This window comes from Rhinopithecus bieti, unplaced genomic scaffold (assembly GCF_001698545.2).
Source record: "Rhinopithecus bieti isolate Rb0 unplaced genomic scaffold, ASM169854v2 scaffold_14914, whole genome shotgun sequence".
Classification (NCBI taxonomy): domain Eukaryota; kingdom Metazoa; phylum Chordata; class Mammalia; order Primates; family Cercopithecidae; genus Rhinopithecus; species Rhinopithecus bieti.
Window position 1 is genome coordinate 127,766 of NW_016807942.1, and position 13,504 is coordinate 141,269.

The 13,504-nt window shown below is 38.7% G+C and overlaps 1 protein-coding gene across 1 annotated transcript in view; it reads left to right on the forward strand.

Moving 5' to 3' along the window:
* Positions 1–8,477: 8,477 nt before the first annotated feature.
* Positions 8,478–13,504, forward strand: part of LOC108537056 (synaptotagmin-like protein 5) — a gene marked incomplete at its 3' end in the record, with an annotated part of 112,022 nt that continues 106,995 nt past the window's right edge. Inside the window, exon 1 of the mRNA XM_017884173.1 lies at positions 8,478–8,563. The remainder of the gene's footprint in view (positions 8,564–13,504) is intronic.

The following is a 13,504-nucleotide window of genomic DNA, read 5'->3' on the forward strand; positions in this document are numbered from 1 at the left end:
GTGCTGTCACAGCCAGGCCATGGGCACACATGCTTGAGGCAGTGCTGACACACCAGTTCACTGCTGCCTTAGCCCCCTCCAGACCTTGGGCTCTGACAAGCATAGGAAGGAAGCCAATGGGGGGGTCAAAGGCAGCTCGGTGCTGGCCTGCAGACATCCCCTGGCACCTACACCCTGGGTGCCATGAACGGCGGCATGAGGCAGACAGGTTCCTAGGTGGAAGGTCCACAGTGAGGCCCCATGTTCAGGCCAGGAAGGGCCTGAAGGCTGGGAGCTGGACTGCAAGTCCTATAGACCGGAGCAGGAATTTGTGGTGCTTTATCTGGGCCCACCCATAGCCACCCATGGGCCAGTCAGCATGCACTTCCTCCCCTCTGAGGCCCTTAAAAGCCAGAGGACTCAGCCAGAGCTGAACAAATGTTGGGACCACCAGCTGCAGAGAGGAGCTAGCTGCCCCAGGTCCTCCTCTCTGCTGACAGCTGGGAAGATGACAGGAAGACCTGCGTACAGAGAGGAGCTTCCCCCTCCAGGGTCTCCTCTCTGCTAGGAGCTGAACACTCATCAGGACACCCTTGCTGCAGAAAGAAGCTGCCCCTCTATGGGAGACCAAGCTGTTCTGTTGCTCAGTAAAACTCCCCTTTGTCTTGCTCACCCTCCACTTGTCTGTGTACCTCATTCTTCCTGGTCACAAGACAAGAACTCAGGACCCGTCAAATGGTGGGGCTAAAAGAGCTTTAACACGAACAGAGTTGAAACACGCCCCTTGCTTGCCATGTTGCAGGCAGAGAGAAGGAGAGAAGAGTTTTGCCCCTTCGGGGAGCCCAGACCTGGGAACTCCTTGAGCAAGGGCTGTCACTCCCTCTTTGGGGCCCTGTGGTTCACTGGCATCTCCAAACTTCCAGGTGCCACCATGTTTCCCGGTGCCAGCTGTGGAAGCTGCTTGTCATGCTTCTGGTCCAGTGGCAGCCTCACAGAGAGCCAGCACCTGTTCTGGCATCTGGAGCTGCCTGCCTGCCCTGTTGCAGCAGCTGGCATGTCTGACTGTGTGCAGTGGCTGAACCCCATGCTTGCTCACACACCCCTTGCCGTTTCATACCTTACTCTCCCTTGGCAGGTGTGGGACCCAGGCTGGTAACATAAGCCAAGCACAGCCTGCCAGGCTGAGTGGGCAAAATGAGCCCAGTAGGACCCAGCAAAACTCAGACAAAGGTGCCAACTGCCACAGAGATTTCTGGCCAGAAAAACGACACCCTAAAGATCCCATAACACTTACTCTTCCCTGTTGTATCCGATTACTGACTCATCCCATTCCCTAAAGTACCTGCCTGGCTCCTACAGATGAGTTCATTATTCTCACTGTAATTTAAATCTCCAACTCTAATGTTCAGAAGGGTTCCTTCTCGAATTAGTATAGTGCAGTGCAGCACTCCTCAGACTATTTATGGTGTAAAGCCACTATTTTCTGTTTTTCATGTTCTGTTTAATTTAGAGATGATATGTGGTCCTATTGTGCATGACTAGTGTATGGCTCACCATTGAATCATCACTGGAGTTTAACAACACTCAGACTGGTATACACTCTGTCCAATAAGATGACTTCACTCACTTAAATGTGTGGCAAAGACAAATTTCTATAAAGGATCCTGATGGTGGTATTCAATTCCTGTACCTGTTGCAGTCAATCAGTAATAAAAAAGTTTGTAGCCATACACTGTTCCTGAAATCACAGTGTGTATAACACTGGAATAGTGAATTTATTGTATTGTATGATTTAAATGTAATGAAGGGCAATAAATAGAATCTGCATTTGGCATTTTCTTAACGTGTGTCTTCCAAAGGACTTTATGAGAGTAAAAGATTGGTTCCTCTTAATGTTCTAGAATAACTACGGGGAAATATCTCTAACTTATTAAAGCAAACTCTAGTAAAGGAAACCAGTTAGCATCAGGGAGACAGGTTATACACTGTGGTGGGGAGTTATTTGCATTCTGAAATGTAGGATGAAAATAATTCACCAACTCAACTGTGAAGGGGAGTCTTCATGACAAGAAAGAGGAAAATAGTGAAAGGAGGGGCAGAAGAGCTGGCTTCTGGTCCCCTCAGTAGAATTTACTTGAGGGACCATCAGCTTCTGTGGCTGTAAAATGAGGTTGAAAAAATTATTTCAAAGTCTTCTCGAGGTATATAGTTACCAGACTATGCTCTTTTCCTAAGAAAGAATCTACTGAAAATGGGTAAAAAGGGACCAGACTTTTTTCTAAAGTCTCCATTTTACAGCTGAGGCCACTGTGGCCCAAAGATGATAATCAGCTCTTTCAAGGTTGAAGCAGGGGTGAGAGTTGTTCATCCCACCTGTTGTTGAAGCTCTTTCCTCTCCTTTATCCTTAGAAATAGTCCTCAAGATAGAAGGTGTTTAATGTTCTCTTCTGGGAAAAAGAAGCTCATGTGTTCAATGTCAAGATGTTGGGAGGTCTCTTGGATTTCTAGGAAAGCACTCACAAGAACTTGTGAGCTCTCACTCTTGATAGTGAGTCTTGACAATACTCTCACTTAACAACTCACTCTCGAGAACTTTCACTTGTGTTTTATTTGGGGAAGCCCAGACAGGTTGGGAGAAAATGGCTGATTTTATAATACAGGTCCTTAGACTTTGCAAACCTAGGTCTTGTTCCACTGGACATTGTGTAACCATGTTGTGAACACAAATACTTCTCAGTTAAGGTGTTCTGGAAATTCTGACTCTGTCCACAGACATTGTCTTAAATGTGGTTATGGGGTGATATGACGAGCCCATGCCCAACAAGTCAATTTTTAAAAAAATGTTATAGGTACCTAGTAGGTGTATATATTTATGGGTTACATAGAAATGGAAAAGTTCCCTTGTCCCCCTCACAGGCATGTAATGGGAGTGTGGCTCGCTTCTTTATTGCCCTGCTGCTCAAACACCTAGGGGGAGTATACAGATGGGTAGGTTGTGGGGCTCTGACCCCACGGCAGTGTCTAAAGGTGACTGTTTACAGATGAAGCCTCAGTGGGCATGTGTTACAGTAAGCTCTTTCAGTTTAGCTGTCTGTAGGTAGCTTGTGTTAGTCAGCTCAATTAGACCCACTGCCTTATCACAAGGACAGAGGTCTTTCTGTATCCTGGGGTTTCTTGCCCTGGTGTACTGGAAGGATTGGATTACACATGGGTTTGGAGAATGAGTGCAAGGTTTTATTGAGGGGAAGTAGCTCTCAGTAGATAGGGAAGCCAGAAGGGAGATGGAGTGGGAAGGTGGTTTTCCCCTGGAGCCAGACCCGCTCAGTGGCCGGGCTCTCCTCCTACCACCCCAGCCAAACTCCGCATTGTTCTGCTGGTCAACGACCTGCCAACCTGCCAGCATCTGCCAGTGCCTGTCGGTGTGCTCTGCCAGCGTGCTCCTCTTGACGTCCAGCTGCTTGTGTCTCTGCCTGCGAAGGTCTTGGGGCTTTTATAAGCACAGGATGGGGGTGTGGTGGGCCAATGTGGTCTTGGGAAATGCAACATTTGGGTAGGAAAAAATGCCTGTCCTCACCTAGGTTCTTGGTCACAGGCCCGGGGTGGAGCCCTAGCCAGAGACCACACCCTCCCCTACCCAGCACTTCCCTGCCCTCCTCCCATATCAACATGAGATATTTTGATATAGGTCTTCAATACATAATCATCACATCAGGGTAAATGGGGTATCCGTGACTTCAAGCATTTATCCCTTGTGTTACAAACAATCCAGTCATACTCTCATAGTTTTTTTAAAATGTACAATTAAATTATTTTTGACTATAGTCACTCTATTGTGCTAGCAAATACTAGCATAGAAAAAATAGAAAGAATTAATGTCTTATTTATTCTTTCTATTTTTTGCACCCATTAACCCTCCCAACTTCCCCTCCAGCACCCTACTACCCTTCCTAGCCTCTGGTAAACATCCTTCTACTCTCTGTCCCCACAACTTCAAATATTTCAATTTTTAGTTCCCACAAATAAGTGAGAACATGTGAAATTTGTCTTTCTGTGAATGGCCTATTTCACTTAACACAATGCCCTCCAGTTCCTTCCATGTTGTTGCAAATGATAGGATCTCATTCTTCTTTATGGCTTGGTAGTACTCCATTGTGTATATGTACCACATTTTCTTTATCCATCTGTTGATGGACATATAGGTTGTTTTCAAATTTTGTCTGTTGTAAATGGTGCTGCAATAAACATGGGAGTGCAGATATCTCTTGGATATATTGATTTCCTTTCTTTTAGTTATACACCAGCAGTGGGATTGTTGGATCATATAATAGCTCTATTTTGAGTTTTCGGAGGAACCTTCAAACTATTCTCTAGAGTGGTTGTACTAATTTATAGTCACACCAACAGTGTACAAGTGTTCCCTTTTCTCCAAATACTCATCAGCATTTGTCATTGCTTTTATTTTAAGTATAAGCCATTTAACTTTAACATTTTGGGTATAAGCCATTTTAAGATGACATCTCATTGGAGTTTTGATTTGCATTTCTCTGATAATCACTGATGTTTAGCAACTTTCCATATGCCTTTTTGCCATTTGTATGTCTTCTTTTGAGAAATGTCTATTGAGATCCCCTGCCAGTTTTAAATCAGATCATTAGATTTTCCCTATAGAGTTATTTGAGCTCCTTGTATATTATTCTGGTTATTAATCCCTTGTCAGATTGGTAGTTTGCAAATATTATCTCCTGCTCTGTAGGTTGGCTCTTCACTGTGTCGATTGTTTCCTTTGCTATGCAGGAGCTTTTTAACTTGATGTGATCCCATTTGTCCCTGTTTGCTTTGGTTGCTTGTGCTTGTGGGGTATTACTCAATAAATCCTTGCCCAGTCAAATGTCCTAGAGAGGTTTCCCAATGTTTTCTTTTTGTTGTTTCATAGTTTGGGGTCTTAGATTTAAATAGTACAATTGCATGGAGAACAGTCTGGAGGTTCCTCAAAAAATTCAAAATAGAGCTACCATATGATCCAGCAATCCCACTCCTAAGAATATACCCAAAGAAAAGAAATCAGTATATTCAAGAGATATCTGCATTCCCATGTTTACTGCAGCACTCTTTACAATAGACAAAATTTGGAAGCAATATAAATGTCCATCAACAGATGAATGGATAAAGAAACTGTGGTACATATACACAATGGAGTGCTACCATCTATAAAGAAGAATGAGATTCTGTTGTTTGCAACAACATGGATGGAACTGAAGGTCATTAATGTTAAGTCAAATAAGCCAGACACAGAAAAAAAAAAAAAACTGCATATTCTCACTTACTTGTGAGAGCTGAAAACTAAAATAATTGAACTCATGGAGATAGAGAGTAAAAAGATGGTTACCAGAGGCTGGGAAGGGTAGTGAGGTGCTGGGGGGAAGTAGGGAGGATTAATGGGTACAAAAATAGAAAGAATGAATAAGACATAGTATTTCTTAGTAAAACAGGGTGACTATAGTAAAAAAAGAATAATTTAATTGTGCATTTTAAAATAATGAAGAGAGTACAATTGTATTGCTTGTAACACAAAGGATAATTGCTTGAGGCTATGGACACTCCATTTACCCTGATGTGATCTTTATAAATTGCAAGCCTGTATCATAATATCTCTGTAACCCATAAATATATACACCTTTTATTTTTCCATAAAAATTACAAATAAAAAATCCTAAATGTCAGCCCTTACAAGATCTGCAGGGGAGATAGAATGTGTAGGTTGCTCTCCCCAAATTCATCAGGCTTGGAAAGGACCTTAGGCTTTCTGCAAAACTACATTAGCAAAACCAAGCCAATTCTATGGAAATGCCAAATGTTAATAGAACAAATATTAATACTCCTCAGAGGGAGATAGTAGAACTCAGTCTTTACACTATGTGATCCCCAATGTCCAATATACAATAAAAAATTCAGCATGCAAAGAAACAAGAAAATATCACCTACCATCGTAAAAAAGAAATCAATAAAACAGACTCAAAATGTCCAGTTGTTAAACTTCATAGAAAAGACTAAATCAATTATTATGTGTTCAAAGAGCAAATAGTTTCAAAGAATGAAAGGAAAATATGATCTTTATGAATGTACAGATAGTGAATTTCAGCAGATAAATGGAAACTATGAAAATAACCACATGGAAATTTTAGAACTTAAAAAATTATAGTAACTGAAGTTAATAACACACTAGATGGGCTCACATTAGTTTGGAGATGACTAGAGTCAAGTGAGCTTGAAGACAGATCAAAAGTAATCATCCAATCTGAAAAAAACAGAACAAAACATATATCTCTAAAGCTTTTTAAAGGTATTGTATTGACTTCTCTGGTATGAGTTTTTTAACATAAGAAAGTAATAACTCTCTTGGTACTTCAAGCTAGACTCATGTTTTCGATTCTCCAGGACACCACCTTTGTGGTTCCCCACTGCAGCTAAAAGGGACCTGGCTATGGTAACATAAATGGGTAATCATCTTGGGGGCAGTAATCTTAACAAAATTTCAATTATGACCAACAGGGGAAGCAGCGGGGCCTGTGCAGACGCGAACAACTCTGTCTGACAGCTTTGGGGAGAGCCGCGGATCTCNCAGAAAATTTACCAAAATTATATTTTAAAGATATCGACAGTTACAGAAACAAAGATTAGACATAGTAAAACTTCATGAAGGATGGAGCTGTATTCTGAAGTAAGCTAGTGTTTGCCAGCTGTATTTTTCCTTGAAGGCATTTGATATGCTGGACTAAGGCGCATTTCTCTTTTCTCCACCTTTCCTTTTCTATTCAGGCCTTTAATGGATTAGCTGATGCCCACCACATTGGGTGAGGAACAATGTACTGGGGCAGAAATCTTCTGTTGGGGCACAATAAAAATCAGCAAAGAATTCACTTGAAGATAGAGTGACAAATTAGGAAACAGAGGGGCCTCAAACACACAAGCAGCGCATGCGCGCACGCACACACACGCGCGCGCGCGTACACACACACACACCGTTTGCTAATTTACAGTGCTACATGTGAAGCTGGAAATCTATGCCAAAAATTTCTAAAAGCTTGATTAAGATCTTACAGTGCTTGGGAAGCAAAACTCTCTGGCTAGATGGGCCCTGCCTCAGACACTTGACCATTATCCTCTTCAGCACACATGGCAAATTTTGAAGCTACATGAGGCAGAAGATTAAAGAAATAAGCTGAAAACCCCATGTGTGAAAAAATGAATCATCCACAATCTTTCAGAGACGCAGAGTCTTTGTCTCTTCATCTTAACAGGTTCTTGGTAGCTGATGAAAGTCACAATTCAGGAATGAATATAATCCAAAGACAGATTGAGTCGAATTAACATTCCATTTCAACCCTAGGGCATCTCAATTTCTGATTTTTATCCCTTTGATCTATTAAGTATCAAAAAAGAGAAAAATTATCTGGTAGGAGATACAATCACCATGATTTCCTACAGCTCTTTGATAGAAAATAGTCATTGTACAAAAAAATTACACTTGTGTAGAGAGTCATATGATTGATAATTAAGAGACAAAATAAATATTAAAGATAAACCAAAATAATCCATATACTCAGGTAGACCTGAGTTGCACTTGAAGAATAACTGAACTACATATACATGATATAAATGATGAATTGATGGGTGCTGACGAGTTGATGGGTGCAGCACACCAACATGGCATAAGTATACATATGTAACAAACCTGCAGGTTATGCACATGTACCCTAGAACTTAAAGTATAATAACAATAAAAAAAGAAAGCCATAAAATTTTTAAAAAAAATTTCAATTACTTCAACTAAAGTTTCAGTATCATACAAGCACTGAGAAAACCTCACTCATTCTCTAATGTTCATCTGAGAATTCACATACTGTTACACATTCGTCTTCTAAAAGTCATACATACATAGTACAGTGCTATGATTAGATACCTGGACTATGTTTATTGAGTGCCTGGATTTAACGTTTGACTCCAGCACTTACTAACTGGGTGACTGTTGGCAGGCTACTTAGCTTGTTCAATTGTAATATGGGGATAATAATAGTACATACCTAATACATTTGGAGAATTATTGGAGATGATATATGTAAAGCACTTACAACAGTGCCTGGCACACATGTGTTCATTGTTATTATTACATTTTTCCAGGTTTTTTGAGAATAGAGTTTTTCAGGGGTAGAAGAATATTAAAAGAGTGAATCACCTTTAAAACACTGTTGTAAAAAATACTTCATGTCAATAATTTTTTTAAATGTGCTTTAGATGACCCCTGTTACCTTTCCCCTGCTGATCAACAGAGACATTCCTTTTTGAAAGTTCAGCTTTAGAGATACTGCCTTCTTCTTGAATAGCTAAATAGCTGTCTGCAACAGATAAGCATTGCTCTGTGCTACTGGGTGTGTTCAATGTGTAAACAGATTGTGGGAATATGAGAGGCTGGTTTTTCAAGTTCTTGCTCCAAGTAGTTCACAAGGGTCAAGTAGTCCAGCATTCTACAGTTTGTGTGTCTGAGAGAAAAATAAGCCCACAAAAACAGTCTAACCTTCAGATTAAGGTAAGACTAATGTGTTTAGGGATCTCCAATGTGATATCTGATTTCTTGATTTCTGTATTTTGTGTGTGGTGGGGGAATACTGGGATTTGCTGGTCAGGAAGAAAACAGCTCCTTCCACCATTTGATATTGGATTTTACAATAAAAAAGGGAGAAATATGTACAGAAGTGACATTTTGGCCACTGGTCGCTATGAGTTTAATGGATTGAGGAGGGAAATATAAGTATCTTTTTGTTATTAACACTTGATTCTATCTACAAAGTGAAGCATTGCACTAGGTTCTACTGAAGAGTGAGTGCCTCCAGGAACAAATATACCTTCTAGTGACATAAAAAAGTCAAATTAACAGCAGAAGTGTTGCATCATTTTGCTATAAATCTCTTACACCTGTCTATATAAACCTCTCACATCTCTATATAACATAGATGGTCCTCTTGCTCTGAATTTCTTTCACTTATTAGAAAACTTAGATGTTTCATTTGGAATTATTTAATTGTTTTTACATTCAGTTCCATTTCTGATAAGGACAAATATCCAGTATGGATATAAATTCAGTAGAAGGATTAATAAAGTCTGAAAACCCTGGAATAATTTCAACATGAATATGATATTGCAACAGCTTACAGAAATGAGATATTAACTGTGAACACTAATATACTCTGAAAAGATGCATCAGGGTTTAAAAAATTTATCCTTAATATAGATTGTTTTAATTACCAATACTATATTCCTCATTTAAATGAAAAATGTAATTTTACAACTATTAATATATAACTTCTGTTTGTTCCAAGTATATGTGTATGCTTGGAGAAAAGCATATGCCTGGAGAAGACAGGAGTTATATATTTATAGCATTCAAAATAGTATAAAATATTATTTACATGTAATAATGCTTTTAGGCTACTTAAGTAGTAGCCTCCTTAAAAAGTATTTTAAACACAGGAATTATTTAATTTTTTCATTTTATAATAAGTTGTTTATATGTTATTTGGACAACAGCTTACACACAAAAGTGTTACAATTCATACCCTAGGTCTTAAATGCATGAAGCCATTTTATTTGACTCTAGTGAAATCCTTAAATTGGTCCTTGCATCCCTCAGTATATATATGTACATACCCACATACACATGCATATTTACATGTGGGGAACTAATATCTGAGAAAATGTCTTACTGGTCTTTTAGTTATTGAATCATGCTTTTTCTATGTATTTATGATTTCCTGAAATTCTTTGCTATTTTAAGTTTGGGTATTAGCTATGTTATCCTTCTATTTTTTCAGATTCATTAAAGTCTTCCGATAGGTTTGGTGAATAAAATTATTGAGTTTCTACCTCTTTTCTTTTGGAGGCACATTTAGTATTTTTGTTGAAATTACTTCCGTATTATTATTTAGTATGTTAAGGGAAGGAAAAGGAAATGCAGCTTTAATATGTAAAATGAGCAGTCCATTTTACTTAAGCTCTATTAAATGATGATATATCTTATGACTATTTTGCCAGCCTACATAAGCACTTAGCTAATCATCTTTAATACATTCTACTTATAATCTACTTGTAAATATGCTTTTGTACATTCATATCTTACTTGTCTGTGCTCTCTCATCCTCTTTCTCTCTCACCCCTCTATATACATTCACACATTTTCCATGATTTCACAGAACTTCTCTCCAACCTGGTTCCATTTCTGGTTATCTCTTTCTGTGGGGAGTATCATCATTTCCTTTTACCTCTGTTTCTCTACGTCTTATATGCTTAGCACACAGACTTTTGATTTTACTGAAGACAGCAAAAAAGCACATGGTGCTTCTATTACTTGCGGAGTTAGCAACTGCTGTGGCTACCTAAAGTTCTGGAAGATTATCTAAAATAGGGAGGAGCTCTTAGAGGAACAAAATATAATAAATATGTAGTGTACTAGGATAGAAAATTCACTTGATCTGGTCTGTCTCTCCTTTTAACAAAAACATTTCTCTAAGAAGTGATTAATAAAACATACCCTACTGCCTCACTTTCTCTTTTAAAATCTTTCTTTCAAATTCCCCTATGACATAAAATCAATCTTGATCACTTTATTGACACTGTACTTCCAAGTGTCACCTGTAGTGCTGCTAGGAAATCCAAGTACATTTATTTACTTATTTATTCATTCATCCATTCAATAAATATTTATTTAGTGACACATATGCATCAGGCATTGCTGAGCACTGAAGTTACAGCAGGGAACACTTAAGTCTGCCTTTATGTACCTCCAGTCTAGTTAGGAAGGATGTTAACTCACCCAAATACTTCATTACAAGTGTGATAAGGGCTATAAGGAATACTTTTCCAAATTCTCATTTTATTAATTCCCTTGACTGTATGTGACACGCATGATCAATTCCTAGTTCTTAAATTTTCTCTTTCCTTGTTGTCTATGACTCTATACTATTTATTCAACTACTTTTCTACCACTTCACCTCTTGTCTGTTTTTCATTTTCTCTTCCTTAAGTTTGGGTTTCCCTCAAAGGTTTAGCATTTATTTAGCCTATAACCTATTACGTTTTTCCTTTCTCTGTAACTTCTTATCAACCCTTAGTTTTAAATATCACCTCTAAGTGGATACCTCTAAGACATCCATTTCCACATCTTATCTTTTCCATCTGCTATACGTTTTCCCACTTGTATGTCCAAGGATCACTCGATATTCATCATGATTACAGCCAAACTCACAGCTTTATGTCAAACCACTTCCCCTTTCTTTTCATTTGTTTCTGTGAATGGCATTAATGGTCTCCTGGTTTCTCACATTTGAAACCTTGGAGTCAATTTTGCTTCTAACTTTTCCTTTGCTCTCAATATCCGAACCACTACCAAGTCCATTCATTTATTTAATTATAATGTATCTAGAAGCCATCCTCTCTCATCTCCTTTTTCTCTTATTTTTTCTTTTATTCTCTATTTTCTCATCCTTTTTTCCCTCAGTCTAAGAGCTACCTACAATTCAAGGTTTCGGTCAGGCCCCATCTCCATCAGAAAGTCCACACCTCATGGATATGTTCGTTTTCTGAGCCCCAGAATCATGGGGTAGTAAAAGAATGTAGCCAAAGAGCCAGGTTTAAGTTTTGATTCTACCATTCACTGCCCTCTGTGTACTCTTGTGAACCACAGTTTCCTCAGACTCATCCTATCTCATATAGTGGCCACAGGAACAAATATGGTCATGGAGATGAAATCATTTTGAACTATGAAGCACTATATAGATATTAAAGTAAGATTTGCTGCTGGAAGAATAACTCAGGAGCAGATACCAGAGCCCCAGGTCTTAACTATTGAAATAATATTGTCCTGGGGACAAGAGTGTTGACTCTGCGGTCAGATGACTTGAGTTTGAATCTCAGCTCTGCTACTTACCAGCTGCATGAAATTGAGAAAACTTAGTTAGCTTTCCTATTCCTGAGTTTCCTCACTGTCAATTGGAGATAACAATAGTTTCTACTGATAGGAGTGATATAGGATTAGAAGGGTTAGTAAATGTAAAATACTTAAAATAGGGCCTAGCTCATAGTAAGTGCTCTGCAAATGTAGAAGAGGTGGTGGGGGCCTATGAGGCTAAGTGTGGTTACGAGGTGAAAGCCAGGTATTAGAACTGAGCCACCAGATGAGGATTAGGTAGAGCAAGGATGCAAGCACAGAGCTACAGACTGGACACATGTACCTAGACGAATCCCTCATGATTCAGATTAAAAAAAATAAAAGAAAGATCTTGCCATTTGGGGCAGAACTGAGCAAATGATGGAGGTATGATCCTTCTGAGCGACCATTTGGGGCACAAAAATGGGGATAACAGTCTTTCAGACACATTTTCTTTTTCTTGCCCTTTTGTGTTGTGAAATATGTCAGTATATCATGGAATCAAAATGTCAGTATCCAATTAAATGTCCAAATGTTGAGAAAGCTGACTCAACTGTCCTCTATATTCTAGAAATCCCTCTCTTTAACAAGCATATGCTTATTGCATTTCAGAGGACAAGGGCCCTTAGAAATGTCATTCCTCACAATTTATAGGATTATTGCCCAGAGTGTGTATTTTTACTAATACACTTGGAGATTAGTTTGTTTGATTGTTTCATGTCAGAAAGAAAAATAATAATACTACTACTTAGAATATTCTAAGGGTTGTTCTAAGTGCCTTAAATTTTTTAACTCATTTAATCTTCACAAGAACCTCATGAGATAAACATCATCATCATCAACATCATCGCCACTACCATTTACATAAGAATAAACTGAGGATCACAGAGGTTAATTGGTAATTGGACCAGATTTCAAACCCAAGCAGCCCAGCACCAGAGCCAATTTTCTCAACCACTGAGTGCTATCATATCAGCAACTCTGTGTTTTAGAATCTGGTTGAGAGGGCATGCTCTGCAGTCCTACATGCAGATGCTGTTACGTGTTGCATCTCCAGTTTTCCTTGACAAGTGGTAATAAATGTTTGATATTTTTTATAATTGATAAAAATTACTTACATAAGATTTACACTAAGTAATCCAGTGTCCAGTAATGCTGTGCAAGAAGGGTCTGGTTTTTCTCATCCATTATTCTGTATCTGAACATCAAACAAAGGTCTCAAATACTGATGCCCTCTGTTTCCTAGAGAGTATATTATACTGCTTTGCCCTGTACTTAACTGATGCTGCACCCATGTACTTAACTGCTGCTGCTACCCATGGGGATATTTTCTAGGGTATGTGTGAGTTTACATCTTTGTCTTTGCTAACTATTTCAAAAGTTCAGGCTCAATTTTTGGAGTTGCTATGTTTGTTTTCTGTTTCCTATTTTAACAACTTCTTGTTCATTTAAATGTTCTCTCTCCATAGTTTAGTGGGATTTTTTTTTTTTTTTTTTTTTTTTTTTTTTTTTTTTTTTTTTTTTTTTTTTTTATTGTTTATAAAAAAA